Here is a 14,342-nt window from a genome sequence, read left to right on the forward strand (position 1 = left end):
TTTACTGTGCAGAAACTTTTTAGCTTGATGTAGTCCCATTTGTCTATTTTGCCTGGGTTGCATGTGCTTTTGAGGTCTTACACAAAAAATCTTTGCCTAGATCAATGTCCTGGAGCAATTCCTCAATGTTTTCTTCTAATAATTTGATGGTTTCAGGCCTTACATGTAAGTCTTTAATCCATTTTGATTTGATTTTTGTGTACAGTGAAACATAGGTCCTAGTTTCATCATTCTCAATATAGTTATCCAGTTTTTCCAGCACCATTTGTTGAAGAGACTCTTCTTTCCCCATTTTATGTTCTTGGTGCCTTTGTCAAAAATAAATTGGCTGTAAATGTATGGATTTATATTTGGATTCTCTATTTTGTCCCATTGGTCTATGTGTCTGTTTTAATGCCAGTACCATATTGATGTGGTTACCAGAGTTTTGTAGTATAATTTGAAGTCAGATAGTGTGATACCTCCAGTTTTCTTCTTTTTGCTCAGGATTGCTTTGGCTATTCAGGTTCTTTTATGATTCTGTATAATTTTTTTGATTGTTTTTCTGTTTCTATGAAGAATGTCATTGGTATTTTGATAGAGATTGCATTGAATCTGTACATTGCTTTGGGTAGTATTGTCATTTTAACTGTGTTACTCCCTCTAATTCATGAGCATGGAATATCTTTCCATTTTTTGGTATCGATTTCTGTTTCCTTCATCAGTGTTTTATAATGTTCCTTGTATAGATCTTTCACTTCTTTGGTTAAATTGATTCTTCGTAGCTATTGTAAATGGGATTGCTTCCTTGAATTCTCTTTCAGATTCTTTTCTATTGGCATATGTAAATCTACTGATTTTTGTATGTTGATTTTTGTGTCCTACAACTTTACTGAATTTATCAGTTCTAAGAATTTTTTGGTGGAATCTTTAGGTTTTTCTGTATATAAATCGTTTTGTCTGCAAAGAGGGACAATTGGACTTCCTCCTTTCCAATTTGGTGCCCTTTATTTCTTTCTCTTGCCTTATTGCTCTGGCCAGAACTTCCAGTATTATGTTGAATAAAAGTGGTAAATGTGGGCATCCTTGTCTTGTTCCAGATTTTAGAGGAAAGGCTTTCAAGTTTTCCCTGTCCAGTGTGGTATTAGCTGTGGGTTTGTCATATATAGCCTTTATTATTTTGTATATTCCTTCTATACCCAATGTGCTGAGGGTTTTTATCATAAAGGGATGTTAGATTTTATTGAATGCTTTTTCAGCATCTATAAAAGTGATCATAGGGTTTTTTGTTCTTGGTTCTGTTAATGTAATGTGTCATGTTTATTGATTTGCATATGTTGAACCATCTTTGCCTCCCTGGGATGAATCCCACTTGATCATGGGGAATTATCTTTTTAAAGTGTTGTTGAATTTGATCTTCTAGTATTTTTACGTCTATGTTCATTAGTGATACTGGCCCATAGTTTTCTTTTTTTGTTGTGTCCTTGACTGGTTTTGGAATCAGGGTAATGCTGGCTGTGTAGCATGAGTTGGGAAGTATTCCCTCTCCTTCAGTTTTCTGGAAGAGTATGAGCAGAATTGGTATTCTTTGAATGTCTGGTAGAATTCACCAGTGAAGCCATCAGGTCCTGAGCTTTTCTTTAATGGGAGACTTTTTATTATGGCTTCAATCTGGCGATTTCTTATTGGTTTGTTGAGTTTTTCTGTTTCTTCATGGTTCAATCTTGATAGGTTGTATGTGTCCAGGAATTTATCCATTTCTTCTAGGTTTTCCAATTTGTTGGCATATAGATGTTAATAATAGTCTCTAATGATTCTTTGTGTTTATGGTCTCACTTGGTCTCACTTGTTTTGTCTCCTTTTCATTTCTGATTTTATTTGGGTCTTCACTTTTTTCTTAGTTTAGCTGAAGTTTTGTCGATTTTGTTTCTCTTTTCAAAAAACCAACTTTTTATTTCATTGGTTTTCCGTAGTCTAAATTCTATTTATTTCTGCTCTGATCTTTATTATTTCTTTCCTTCTACTAATTTTGGGCTAGGTTTGTTCTTTTCTAGTTCTTTGAGGCACGTTATTAGAGTATTTGAAGTCTTTCTGCTTTTTTGATGTAGGCATTTATTGCTATAACTTCCCTCTTACCGCTGCTTTTGCTGTATTCTATAGATTGTGGTGTGTTACAGTTCCATTTTTAGTTGTTTCAAGAAATATTTAAATTTCCTTCTTAATTTCTTAATTGATCATTCAGATGTTGCTTAATTTCCATGCATTTGTGTGTTTCCTGAACTACTTCTTGTTATTGATTTTTAATTTTGTTCCATTGTAGTCAGAAAAGATACTTCACACGATTTCTGCTTTTTTGAATTTGTTCAAAGATATAGTCTGTTCTGGAGAATGTTCCATGTCTGGATGAAAAGCATGTGTGTTCTGTGGCACTTGGGTGGGATGTTCTAGAAATGTCAGGCTGATTTGTTCTAGTGTGTAGTTTAACTCTGATGTTTCTTTGTTGATTTTTTTTGTCTGGATGATCTGTCCTTTACTGAGAGTGGAGTGTTGAAGACTATATTGTTACTGTATTGCAGTCTATCTCTCCCTTTAGATCTATTAACATTTGCTTTTTATACTTGGCAGCGCTGGTCTTTTTTCTTCTTTATTGTGTATCTTCAAATAGCCTCTTGAGTTCACTGATTCTTTCCTCTGTGTGATCCTTTCTGCTGTTGAGAGCCTCTAATGACTTTTTCAGTTCAGCAAATGTATTTCTGAGTTCCAATATTTGATTTCTTATACTATTTCAATCTCTTTGTTAAATTTCTCCAATCTGTTTCTGAATTGCTTTTCTGTGTTATCTTGGTGATCACTGAATTCACTTAAAATGGCTATTTTTGAATTCTTGTTTGGAGGGTTCCCAAATTGCTGTCTTGCTAGGGACAGTTGGTTCCTCACTTTGCTGTTAGAGGAGGCCTTGGTTCCCTGTTTGCTGTTGTTTCTTGTGGATGTGCATCTGTATATTTGCATTGAAGGATAGTTCTTTGTTCCAGTCTTTTCTTTTGGCCTTGTTTTCTGTTTTTCAAGCTCCCATGTTTGGATCTACTTGTTTTGGTTTTTATTATGTGTTTGCTTAGTGATTCTTTGTAATACATCTCTTGATTTTCTTTTTCTTTTTTTTTTTCCTGCTAGATTGCTGCCTCCTTTTCGGCACCAGCTGGCACCTTAAGCCCAGGTTTGCCTCGGTTCTAGTAACCAATCAGTATGCTGCCCCTCCTGCATGGGGGGCGTCCCACAGGAGATATTCCAGTAGTGTGAGAAGGCTGGCTATGGGTTCATGCCCAGGTGACTTGTGGAATGAACCTCCTACAGCGTGGTGCTGCTGAACAGCTGTTTTGATTTGGCATCTCGTTTGGCTGAGTCACAGAGCAGAGTTTCTAGGGCTGGGAATAGTAGTCCCCCCTCCCCTCTTTGTCTCTGGCTGTCCTCAGGGATACTTCTTCCTTTACATACTCCCAAAACTGCCTGTAATTTGAGGCAGAGACAGGTCTCCGTCTCCTGCCAGAGACCCTACGATGGTGGGAAGCTGGTTGTCCAACTTATTCTCTTTTTCCAGTGTAGTGATTGTGAGTCGGGGGGAAATTTTCTGCATTCTTGGTGCTGAGCATGTTGGTGAAAGGGGCATCATGGTTATGGAAGTTCGGTTTTCCTTTCCTGCTTAGATTTTCTCACTTCTCCATGGCCCTGAAACTGTCTCCTCCTCATTTTTGAATTCTGGGATATTGCTTGTGATAATCTCAGCACTTTGTATTCGTTTTTGGTTTTCTATGGGCAGTTGAGTGAAGCCAGCTTGCTTCTACGCTGCCATTTTGGAACTGGAAAAATGTGTGATAGTACTTTGGAAGAAGGTCTAGTGTGCGCTGGTTAAGAGGCTGGGTTCTGGAGACCTAGGTTTGAATGATCTCTTTAGTGCATTGTGTCTTGAGCAATTTATTTAATTTGTCTGGGCCTCATTTCCTCATTTGTAAAATGGAGGTGGTGATAATACTCTACTTTGTAGGATTGTTGTGAGGATTGGCTCTGAGAACAGTGGCTGGCAAATACTAAGAGCTCAGTAAATATTAGCTATTTATTACCACCACCGCAACTACTATTATTGTTTCTACCACCACTTTGTCTGTTTATCTATTTTGTTTTAAAAATTAGTTATGTTCCTATATAATTATGTCGCATGCTAGTGGAATGATAGGCAGCTGAATATAAAATTGGAGCTCAATAGATGAGACATAGAGATATGTTTTTTAAGACTGTTTGGCCTAAACCTTAGAGAAGAGCAGAAAAGACTAAGGATGAAGAATTAGGGAATACCCATAGTAAGGGTGCAGGAGGCAGAAAAGGAGCCAGTAAAAGAGTAGAGGGAGATTGTTTAGAGGAAAAAGGAAAACAAGGCACATATGTTAGTGTAGAGGTTATATGAATTGGGATTAGATTTAGTTGCAACCAAGTACCAGAGACTTAAATGTGATAGAAGTTCATGTCTGTTGAGTAAGAAATTCCAGCTCGCTCTCTCTCTCTCTCTCTCCCTCTCCCTCTCCCCATGGTCTCCCTCTCCCCACGGTCTCCCTCTCCCTCTCTTTCCACGGTCTCCCTCACCCTCTCTTTCCACGGTCTCCCTCTGATGCCGAGCCGAAGCTGGACTGTACTGCTGCCATCTCGGCTCACTGCAACCTCCCTGCCTGATTCTCCTGCCTCAGCCTGCCGAGTGCCTGCGATTGCAGGCGTGCGCCGCCACGCCTGACTGGTTTTCGTATTTTTTTGGTGGAGACGGGGTTTCACTGTGTTGGCCGGGCTGGTCTCCAGCTCCTAACCGCGAGTGGTCCGCCAGCCTCGGCCTCCCGAGGTGCCAGGATTGCAGACGGAGTCTTGTTCACTCAGTGCTCAATGTTGCCCAGGCTGGAGTGCAGTGGCGCCATCTCGGCTAGCTACAACCTCCACCTCCCAGCCGCCTGCCTTGGCCTCCCAAAGTGCCGAGATTGCAGCCTCTGCCCGGCCGCCACCCCGTCTGGGAAGTGAGGAGCGTCTCTGCCTGGCCGCCCATCGTCTGGAATGTGAGGAGCCCCTCTGCTCGGCTGCCCAATCTGGGAAGTGAGGAGCACCTCTTCCCGGCCGCCATCCCGTCTAGGAAGTGAGGAGCGTCTCTGCCCGGCCGCCCATAGTCTGAGATGCGGGGAGCGCCTCTGCCCCGCCGCCCCGTCTGGGATGTGAGGAGCGCCTCTGCCCGGCCGTGACCCCGTCTGGGAGGTGAGGAGCGTCTCTGCCGGGCCGCCCCGTCTGAGAAGTGAGGAGCCCCTCCGCCTGGCAGCCGCCCCGTCTGAGAAGTGAGGAGCCCCTCCGCCTGGCAGCCGCCCCGTCTGAGAAGTGAGGAGCCCCTCCGCCTGGCAGCCGCCTCGTCTGAGAAGTGAGGAGCCCCTCCACCCGGCAGCCGCCCCGTCTGGGAAGTGAGGAGCGTCTCTGCCCGGCAGCCACCCCGTCCGGGAGGGAGGTTGGGGGCAGCCCCCGCCCGGCCAGCCACCCCATCCGGGAGGGAGGTGGGGGGTCAGCCCCTGCCCGGCCAGCCGCCCCGTCCGGGAGGGAGGTGGGGGTCAGCCCCTGCCCGGCCAGCCACCCTGTCTGGGAGGGAGGTGGGGGGTCAGCCCCCGCCCGGCCAGCCGCCCCATCCGGGAGGGAGGAGGGGGGTCAGCCCCCACCCGGCCAGTCGCCCCGTCTGGGAGAGAGGTGGGGGTTCAGCCCCCGCCCGGCCAGCCGCCCCGTCCGGGAGGGAGGTGGGGGCCCGCCTCCGCCCGGCCGCCACCCCGTCCGGGAGGTGGGGGGCGCCTCTGCCCGGCCGCCCCTTCTGGGAAGTGAGGAGCCCCTCTACCCGGCCACCACCCCGTCTGGGAGGTGTACCCAACAGCTCATTGAGAACGGGCCATGATGACAATGGCGGTTTTGTGGAATAGAAAAGGGGGAAAGGTGGGGAGAAGATAGAGAATTCAGATTGTTGCTGTGTCTGTGTAGAAAGAAGTAGACATAGGAGACTTCATTTTGTTCTGTACTAAGAAAAATTATTCTGCCTTGGGATGCTGTTGATCTATGACCTTACCCCCAACCCTGTGCTCTCTGAAACATGTGCTGTGTCCACTCAGGGTTAAATGGATTAAGGGCGGTGCAAGATGTGCTTTGTTAAACAGATGCTTGAAGGCAGCAGACTCGTTAAAGAGTCATCACCACTCCCTAATCTCAAGTACCCAGGGACACAAACACTGCGGAAGGCCGCAGGGTCCTCTGCCTAGGAAAACCAGAGACCTTTGTTCACTTGTTTGTCTGCTGACCTTCCCTCCAGTATTGTCCTATGACCCTAACAAATCCCCCTCTGCGAGAAACACCCAAGAATGATCAATTAAAAAAAAAAAAAAAGAAGTTTAGACACAACAGCTGACCAGCCTTAATGTTGAAACAGTGATCATAAGACAGACAGAATGGACTGTTTGTGGCAATAAGATACCAAATTATAAACAGGATCTAAGGTCATGCCAAGCAAGGATTGAGTTACACACCCCTGCACTTAAAGAATAAACTGTTTTACATCAAAAAAAAAAAAAAAGAAATTCCAGAAGTAGTCAGTTTAGGACTCACGTGGTTTGCCGTGGTGTCACGTTTCCCCACTGTGTTCAGATTCTATTATTTTCCAAAGACACTTTAGGGTCTAAGAGAGCTACTAGCTTCAGCTATTTCGCATACATTGCAATCATCAGAAGGAGAAAGAGAAGGACACATCTCACTTCCTTTAAGGATACTTCCTGGAAGTTATATATTACAGGTTGAGTATCCCTTATCCAATATGCTTAGATCCAGAGAATGGTTTCACATTGTTTTCACATTTTGGAATGTTTGCATTACTCTGTGGATATCATGCAGGCCTTTTTGATACTTTCAACCATATTGTTATACTACAGAGCAGAGAATAAGCAAAAAAAAAAAAAAAAAAAAAGGAAGAAAGAGCATAGTGAGTAATAGTAAGGCAGTACATCTTAGCCCCATGTGAGGCATTGTGAGAAGCCTCCCATTGGTGTATCCAGCGTGTACACGTGTCATTTTATTACCCTTTGTGGGCATGCTTGTATGGAGGAATCTGGTGTGTGCAGATATATATTGCAGCTGATGGCAGCTGGGAGGGTCTTTCTTTCCTTGGGGACACTGAATAAACTATGTGTTGGGTACCTGCATTGTGACTGCAACCTGTCACATGAGATCAGGTTTGGAATTTTTTACTTGTGGCATCATGTTGACACTCAGAACATTTTAGATTTTGTAGCATTATAGATTTTGTATTAGGGAGTTCCGTGTATACTACTTTTGCTCATATTCCATTGGTCAAACTTAGCCACATAGCCACACCTTGCTGCTGGAGAGGCTGGGAAATGTAGACTTTATTTTGAATGGTCAGTGCCTGGCCGTTCAAATAAAGAGCAGGAACAGTGAGAATAATCCCAGTGTAGCTAGATGAAGAATACAGGGTAGATAACAGTTAATTGTCTTTAGGACAGTTTAATTCATTATTGATTATTCTTGATAGAGTTTTTATAATTACTGAACTATGAGTACAAATTCACTCTTGTCAAATTGCATCAACAGGATGTTGTTTTTAGGATGTAATCTCTTCATGAATCCTTGCTTAATTAGGATTATCAGTTTCTCATAAAGAAAAAAATATCCGTATATATACATATGTATGTGTTTATGTGCATGTGTGTGTATACATCCCCCCATTTAACATGAGTGTTGGCCAAAATTATTTCATGTGACAACAGTGTGAAGTAAAATTGATGGTAAATAAGCTGCTGATAACCCTCTTCTGTTGTTTTAAGCCTGTAATTTTACCCAGTCTTCTATTTGGAAATACTCTCCAATTTGGTTGTTTTTTTGGCCAATGTTTTTAATCTGTCTCTGTCCTTTTATATTACTACTCTGTCTCACTGCTGTTAATTATACTTCCTAAAATAAATGAGCAGATTTAATTAAATGTGTTATTTGCACTGTCTCCTGATCATTAATGAATTTGTAAGTAAGGTCAGACCTATAATCTTTCTAGTATTACAATTCCTGAATCTTTACTGTCTACTCAATTGGTAATTATTTGCTTAAATTTTTTTTTATTTTTGAAGCTTCTATATTTTGTGTGTTTGTGCTCTTTCACTATTAGAAATATAAAGATCTTCTAACAAAAAGGAAACTTTTTCTGTAGGATGTTTTGTCCCTTTCGGTTGAAAATGTTTTCTTTAGACATGTTTTTGAATGATGAACAATTAAGTTTATATGTTGCTATTTGGCTTTTTAAAAATAATTTAAAATATTTTATCAATAGATGTAGAGTTTAAAATAAACATGTTTTAAAAAGTCCAATAGTGGGAAAAAAAAGGATTTGTAACAAAATATAGTGAGTCATTTTTGTCCCACCACTCCCCACTCTCTCTAGTCCTCTCCCTAAAAGTAACTACTTTCAGCTCCTTAAGCTATTTCTTCTGGCATCAACATATCTCTGTATGTAAAAATAATGTATGTACAATGCTATCTTTTGATTTACCGGCTTTTTTTTTTTTCATTATATTTGGAGTTTCTATTATGGTAGAGAAAGTTTTAGTGTTATTAAATACCATCTCCACTGCTGCTTCTCCCTAGCTTCTTAATTTAGTTATATTAAAATAGTTGGTTAAGTCTAATAGTTAATGTTATATTTACATTACTATGCCTGTGCAAATTTTATTTGCTGATAGTGTCTTAAATAGACCCTCGGTGCAGTTTTCCACAAGGTCAATCACAGTAATCTGTCAGTTTGAATTTTTTTTTTTTTTTTAATTCTTGGAAATTTCTCTTCTAGAGACTTCCAGTGTCCTACTATTGAAGCCTGCACCTGCTGCATTGCTGTTTTCCTGGTATGATTTCCACTTGTTGTTATCCTTAGATTTTTCTCTCCTGGGTTTGGTTCTCCGAATATCGTTAGAACTCATATCTTCTTCAGACTTCATTTACCTCTTGCTTAGGTGGAGCACATCCTCTAGTAGTTGTGTTGGATTCAAAAGATGGTACCATGCCAGAGAGCATGAGGATGACAGCCTTCAGCATGCCTGCCCTCTCACATAGCTTCAATCTCGATTGGTTGCCTTCTGCTGCTGGTGCACAGTTACCATCCTAGAGTCCCATTCGCTGGTATTCCTTCACTTCTCTCTTGTGTTGGATATCTTGTTTTCCATATCTCATCTCTTCTTTCCTTTGGTTTGTTTCCTTGTTTGTTGTCAAAGGATGATGAGACCATCACTATCTAAAATATCTAATCGGCACAATCTCCTGGAACAAAGCAAATTGCTAGTTTTATATAATGTTTTGGGGGAGTGTGGTGCTCAGGGATTAGAAAATTTTAAGAGGCAGCAGAAGCAGATTAACATAATCTATAGAGGAATGATTACGTGGGTGAGACCGTTGTTGATTGGTTGGCACTTGGGTATTTTATGGTAGTGACTTTCTTCCTAACTTTAAATTGACTGACTTTCAGAAGTAAGGGGCTAAGCTAACACTGATTGGCTTGTAAAAGAAAAGTAAGTTGTTTTTACAATCGAATGGGTATAAGTAGTCTTTGGTAACTTTTTACTATAGTTACGAACACTCAGTCTTTCCTAAATTTGTAAGAACTTTAAAATTCTCAATCTTCTAGTAACTTTCTAGGAAACCATACATGGTAGATAATTTTTTGAGCCTTTCCATGTCTGAAAATATTTTTGGTTTCTATTTTCACATTTGATTAATATAGTTTGGGTAAGTGTAAATTCTAGATTGGAAATATTTTTCTTCAGAATTTTGAAGGCATAGTTTCTTTTTTCTCCTCATCCTTTGTTGCTTTTGAGAAGTCTTAAGTCAATGTGAACCCTCTTCTTTCGTTTGGATCTTTTCACTGGAAACTTGTTAGATCTCTGCTTTGTCCCCAGTGTTCTGAAGTTTCACAGTGATGTGCTTTGGTGTGGGTCTGTGTTTATTTTTATCCACTGTCCTGGGTGCTTGTGGGTACCTTTCAGTATAGAACAGTTGGCATTTTTCTGGGACCTGGTGTATGGAATGGGGGTGGGGCGATAGATTTTAGGTTCAATATACTTACTTAATCACCAATTTTAAAGACCACTGCACTTCCAGTCAGCCCCTGATCCATAGATGGTCTATTCTGCATTTTAGAGATAATCCCAAACTTTTTTTCACAGAGGAGGAGGGGATCTCAGGATCGCTCCTTTCACCCAGTGCCCTCCCGGCATTTCACTTCGAGTTCCAGAGTTGGTATGGCCAGTCCCTGACTCTCATGACGATTTCTGATGGTAAATTGGGTTGAGTGGTAGCTTTCTCTACTGCTGGTTTGGAATTTGGCTTTTTAAGTTCTGCTACACATTGAGCATTCATCAATATATAACTTCCAAAGCTTTGTTACTTTTTTTCTCTTCTCTGCTGTCTATCCTTGTGGATTTATGTTTTAAGACAAAACAAATTGACTTATTTCAGTAGAATTTTTGGAGAGAAGCAAAATTATATGTGTAGGTGTATTCCATTCTTTTAACACAAAAACAGCTATAAGACTAACTGGATATTCTTATGTGAAATAATATTACAATAGTATTACATGATTATTATACTTCTGATATGTGAAAGGTAGAGGAAGAGAATATGTTGCTGAAATGCAGTAACTAAGCATAGGTCTGCAGAGAGGGCACTGCTACAGAAAAGGAATAGTTATACCTTCCTTGATTGTGAGCTATTCCTTTAATTTCTAAAAATCATCATTGGAAAACCCACAAAAATGTTACATCTGTATTGTAAGAAAACTAGAATACGCTGATAAACGTGAGGAAGAAAATAAGAATCACTTTAATTACACTACCCAGAGCTGCCCACTATTAACAGATCAGTGTATATATTTTTCTAGTCTTTGTTTATGCATTTGCCTATGTATTTGTGGACGTATGTTTAAATGGGGCATACTATATGCATTATTTTGTTCCTTCCCCCATTTTTTCCAACCATAAATGGCTCTTGAGTCGAGAATTTTTTTGCACAGAATCCTAGAGATTATATTCTCATTAACAATATCTAACTCCCATTTACTTGATTGCACATTATGTGCCAGGCACTGTGCTGACTGACATCTTTGTTTTTCTGTTTAATTTATGTTGACATTATTTCAGACCACAGAAAAATTCCGAGAGTGGTACAGAGAGTTCACCCAAATACCCCAAATGTTAACATTTTACTACATTCCCTTTCTTATTTCTCTCTCGTGAGAGTAAAATGTAGATCTTACTCCCTTTTATACCTAAATAGTTAAGTGTGCACTTTCTAAAAACAAGGACATTCTTGTATATAAGCCACAGTATAGTTGTTAAAATCAGGAAATTAACGTTGATTTAATATTAATTAAGTAACCTACAGACATTCAGATTTTACTCATTGGCCCATTGTACTTTATAGCAAAGGAAAATTCCAGGTCATGAGTGCACTCAGTTGTCATATCTCTAGTTTCCTTTAATCTGGTGCAGTTCCTGTTTTTTTCATGACATTGACTTTTTTTTTTTTTGGAGACGGGGGTCTCACTGTTGCCCAGGCTGGAGTGCAGTGGTGTGATCATGGCTCACTGCAGCCTTGAACTCCTGGGCTCAAGCAATCCTCCTGCCTGAGCCTCCTGAGTAGCTGGCACTACAGGCATGCACCACCACACCTGGCTAATTTCTTATTTTTTGTAGAGACAGATTCTCCCTGTGTTGCCCAGGCTGGTCTCAAACTCCTGGGCTCAAGTGATCCTCTTGCCTTGGCCTTCCAAAAAGTGTCGGGATTACAGGTGTGAGCCACTGCATCCAGCCAACATTGATATTTCCGAAGAGTGCAAGACAGTTATTTTGTAGAACATGTGCAGTTTGGGTTCATCTGATGTTTTCTCATGGTTTAATTAAGGTTATTCATTTTTGGCAGGAGTACCGCAAAGTATTGTTATGCTTTTACATCATATCAGGAGGCACAAGATGTTCAAATACTGGTAATATGATTTTGGATCACTTGATTGTTACTGTTTTTCCTTTTGTAATTTTTTTGTGGTAAAATATACATCATTTATTTTTACGTTTAACCATTTTTAAGTGTATAGCTTAGTGGCATTATATTCTCTTTGTATTCATAGTCACAGTCCCTTTGTAATTTTAAAGTATTTTGTGTAAAAATACATAGATACTTGGTAAATATCCTGTCACTGTTTGAACTTTCACTCACTAATTTTAGTATCCATTTGTTGTAAACATCTTGTTACTCCTTGAACTTTTGCTCACTAATTTTAGTATCCATTGGTGATTTCTGCCTAATTTTCATAATGGTCCTTAATTGGTGATATTCTAATTCCATTATTCCTTCTACGCTTATTTATAATAGTACTTTATTTATTTTGACACTGTCCCTGACTTGGCCAGTAGGAGCCCCTTCAGTTCTTTTGACATGCCCCTGTCATTCTTTGAGCATGTATTCTAGGCTCATCTTGCATGTTCCCAGCCCCAGCCTTGGAATAAGGAATTTCTTCTCAGAGCCCTGATTCCTTTTAATAATGACTTTAAAAGCCACAGTCTGGACTCTAGATGTCCTGGTTGCAACTGTTATTGCTTCTAGGCCTTCTCAGCTGACGTCTGGGAAATAGGTATATGTGAGAGGAGGAAATGTGTGTGTTTGTATGTGTGCACACACTAGTACATCTTTATTAAAAGCAGTGAGTTTATACAGATACCTCAGATTCTGACCCAACACTACAGGGTTTATTCTTTCCTTTCCTCATTCCGTATTTATAGCTCTGTTTTCCAACACTGAGAAACCTGGCCCTATTACTCATATTTTTGCTTATTGGTTCAACTCTAGAATATAAGAAAATAGTTTAAGAATTGTTAACTCATACCACCACTTAAAAGATACCTCGTAAGTAGAATTCAATGTTTGTTTATAGTGTTTTTCGTTTAGCCTAAGGGCAGGTAGTCTAAATCTGTGCTGTGTAATAATAGGGTAGCTACTAGCCACATGAATAGAGATGTGTTACAAGTGTAAAATGTACATTGGATTTGAAAACTTACTACAAAATAAATATGAAATATCTCACTCATATTTTAATAATAGTTTATGTTGATTATGTGTTGAAATATTTTAAGTGTATTAGATAAAATATATTAATAAAATTAATTTCACTTTAATGTGGCTACTAGAAAATATTAAATTACATATGTGGCTCCATTATATTTCTATTAGAATGTGCTGATATAAAAACCGTGTTCAAAAGTTACTTGGATTAATTTTCCTTCTCTAACATTCTTTCCCTTCTCCCTGGGGTTATGTTACTCATTTGAAATACAGTGTACTTCATTTATTTCTATTTGTATTCTGTCTTTTTCACTTGATCCTAATTGATCTTATTTATTCTTCAGTATGTGAAACATCAACATGTTTCCAAAAGTCAGAACTCTACAAAAATGTTTATACTCAGGGCACTGTCACCCATTCCTTCTGTCCTTCACACTCTAACCTGACCTCTGTAGGTTACCAATCTCATGATTCCACCAGTTATCCTTCATGTGTTTTTCCCCCCTCAGGATCGAGGAGATAGATGCACATTTTCTAATTTGTCTTTCATTCTTACACAAAAGGTAGCATACTATAGATACTCAGATACTCTTTTGTACTCTTATGCTGTTTCTAATATTTTGAATTTACAAAAAGTGCTGCAACTTTGTCCATATGTATTTTGGTATGTTAGAGATGTATTTTTGGGTAAATTTTCAAAATGGAATGGTTGGGCCAAAAGTTAAAAGCGTATGTAGTTTTCTTAAATATTGCTAAATCCCTTTCTGCAGAGGTTGTACGAATTTGAATTCCCATCAGCAGGGTATGAGAGGGTTAGTTTCCCCACAACCTCATCATCAGAGTGTGTTGGCATACTTTTTAATTTTTGCTAACTTGATAGGTAAGAAATAGTATCTCAATATAGTTTTAATGTTTGTTTCTCTTGTTATTAGTGAAGTTGAACATCTTTTCATATGTTTAAGGGTCATTTTTATATCTTTTTGTGTGAAATATATCTTCATTTTTCCATCAGGTTTTTGGTCCCCTCCCCTTTCTCAGTTGTTAGGAGTTTTTAATATATTAGGAATATTAGCTCTTTACTGGTGATGTATGTTATAAATATTTTCTCCCAGTTTGTAGTGTTTGTGCGTAGGTATGAATGTTTAGACCTTTATGTAGTCCAGTTTTAGAGTTTTTTGTTTTATCTGAATTTTGGATTAAATTTAGAG

The 14,342-nt window shown here is 39.6% G+C and overlaps 1 protein-coding gene across 15 annotated transcripts in view; it reads left to right on the forward strand.

The window, feature by feature from the left end:
- R3HCC1L (R3H domain and coiled-coil containing 1 like) overlaps nt 1-14,342 on the forward strand; it is a 112,919-nt gene that overhangs the window by 12,829 nt on the left and 85,748 nt on the right. For 6 of the 15 annotated variants that reach the window (XM_063607508.1, XM_063607502.1, XM_014346607.5 and 3 more), the window contains exon 2: nt 8,876-8,930. The exons of 8 other annotated variants lie outside the window; for them this stretch is intronic. The gene's annotated coding sequence lies outside the window, so the exon portion shown is untranslated. Of the gene's footprint in view, nt 1-8,875; nt 8,931-11,997; nt 12,062-14,342 lie in introns of all 15 variants that reach the window. One more of the 15 variants, XM_055093257.2, reaches the window with a different exon arrangement.

This window comes from Pan paniscus, chromosome 8 (genome assembly GCF_029289425.2).
Source record: "Pan paniscus chromosome 8, NHGRI_mPanPan1-v2.0_pri, whole genome shotgun sequence".
NCBI classification, from domain to species: Eukaryota; Metazoa; Chordata; class Mammalia; order Primates; family Hominidae; genus Pan; species Pan paniscus.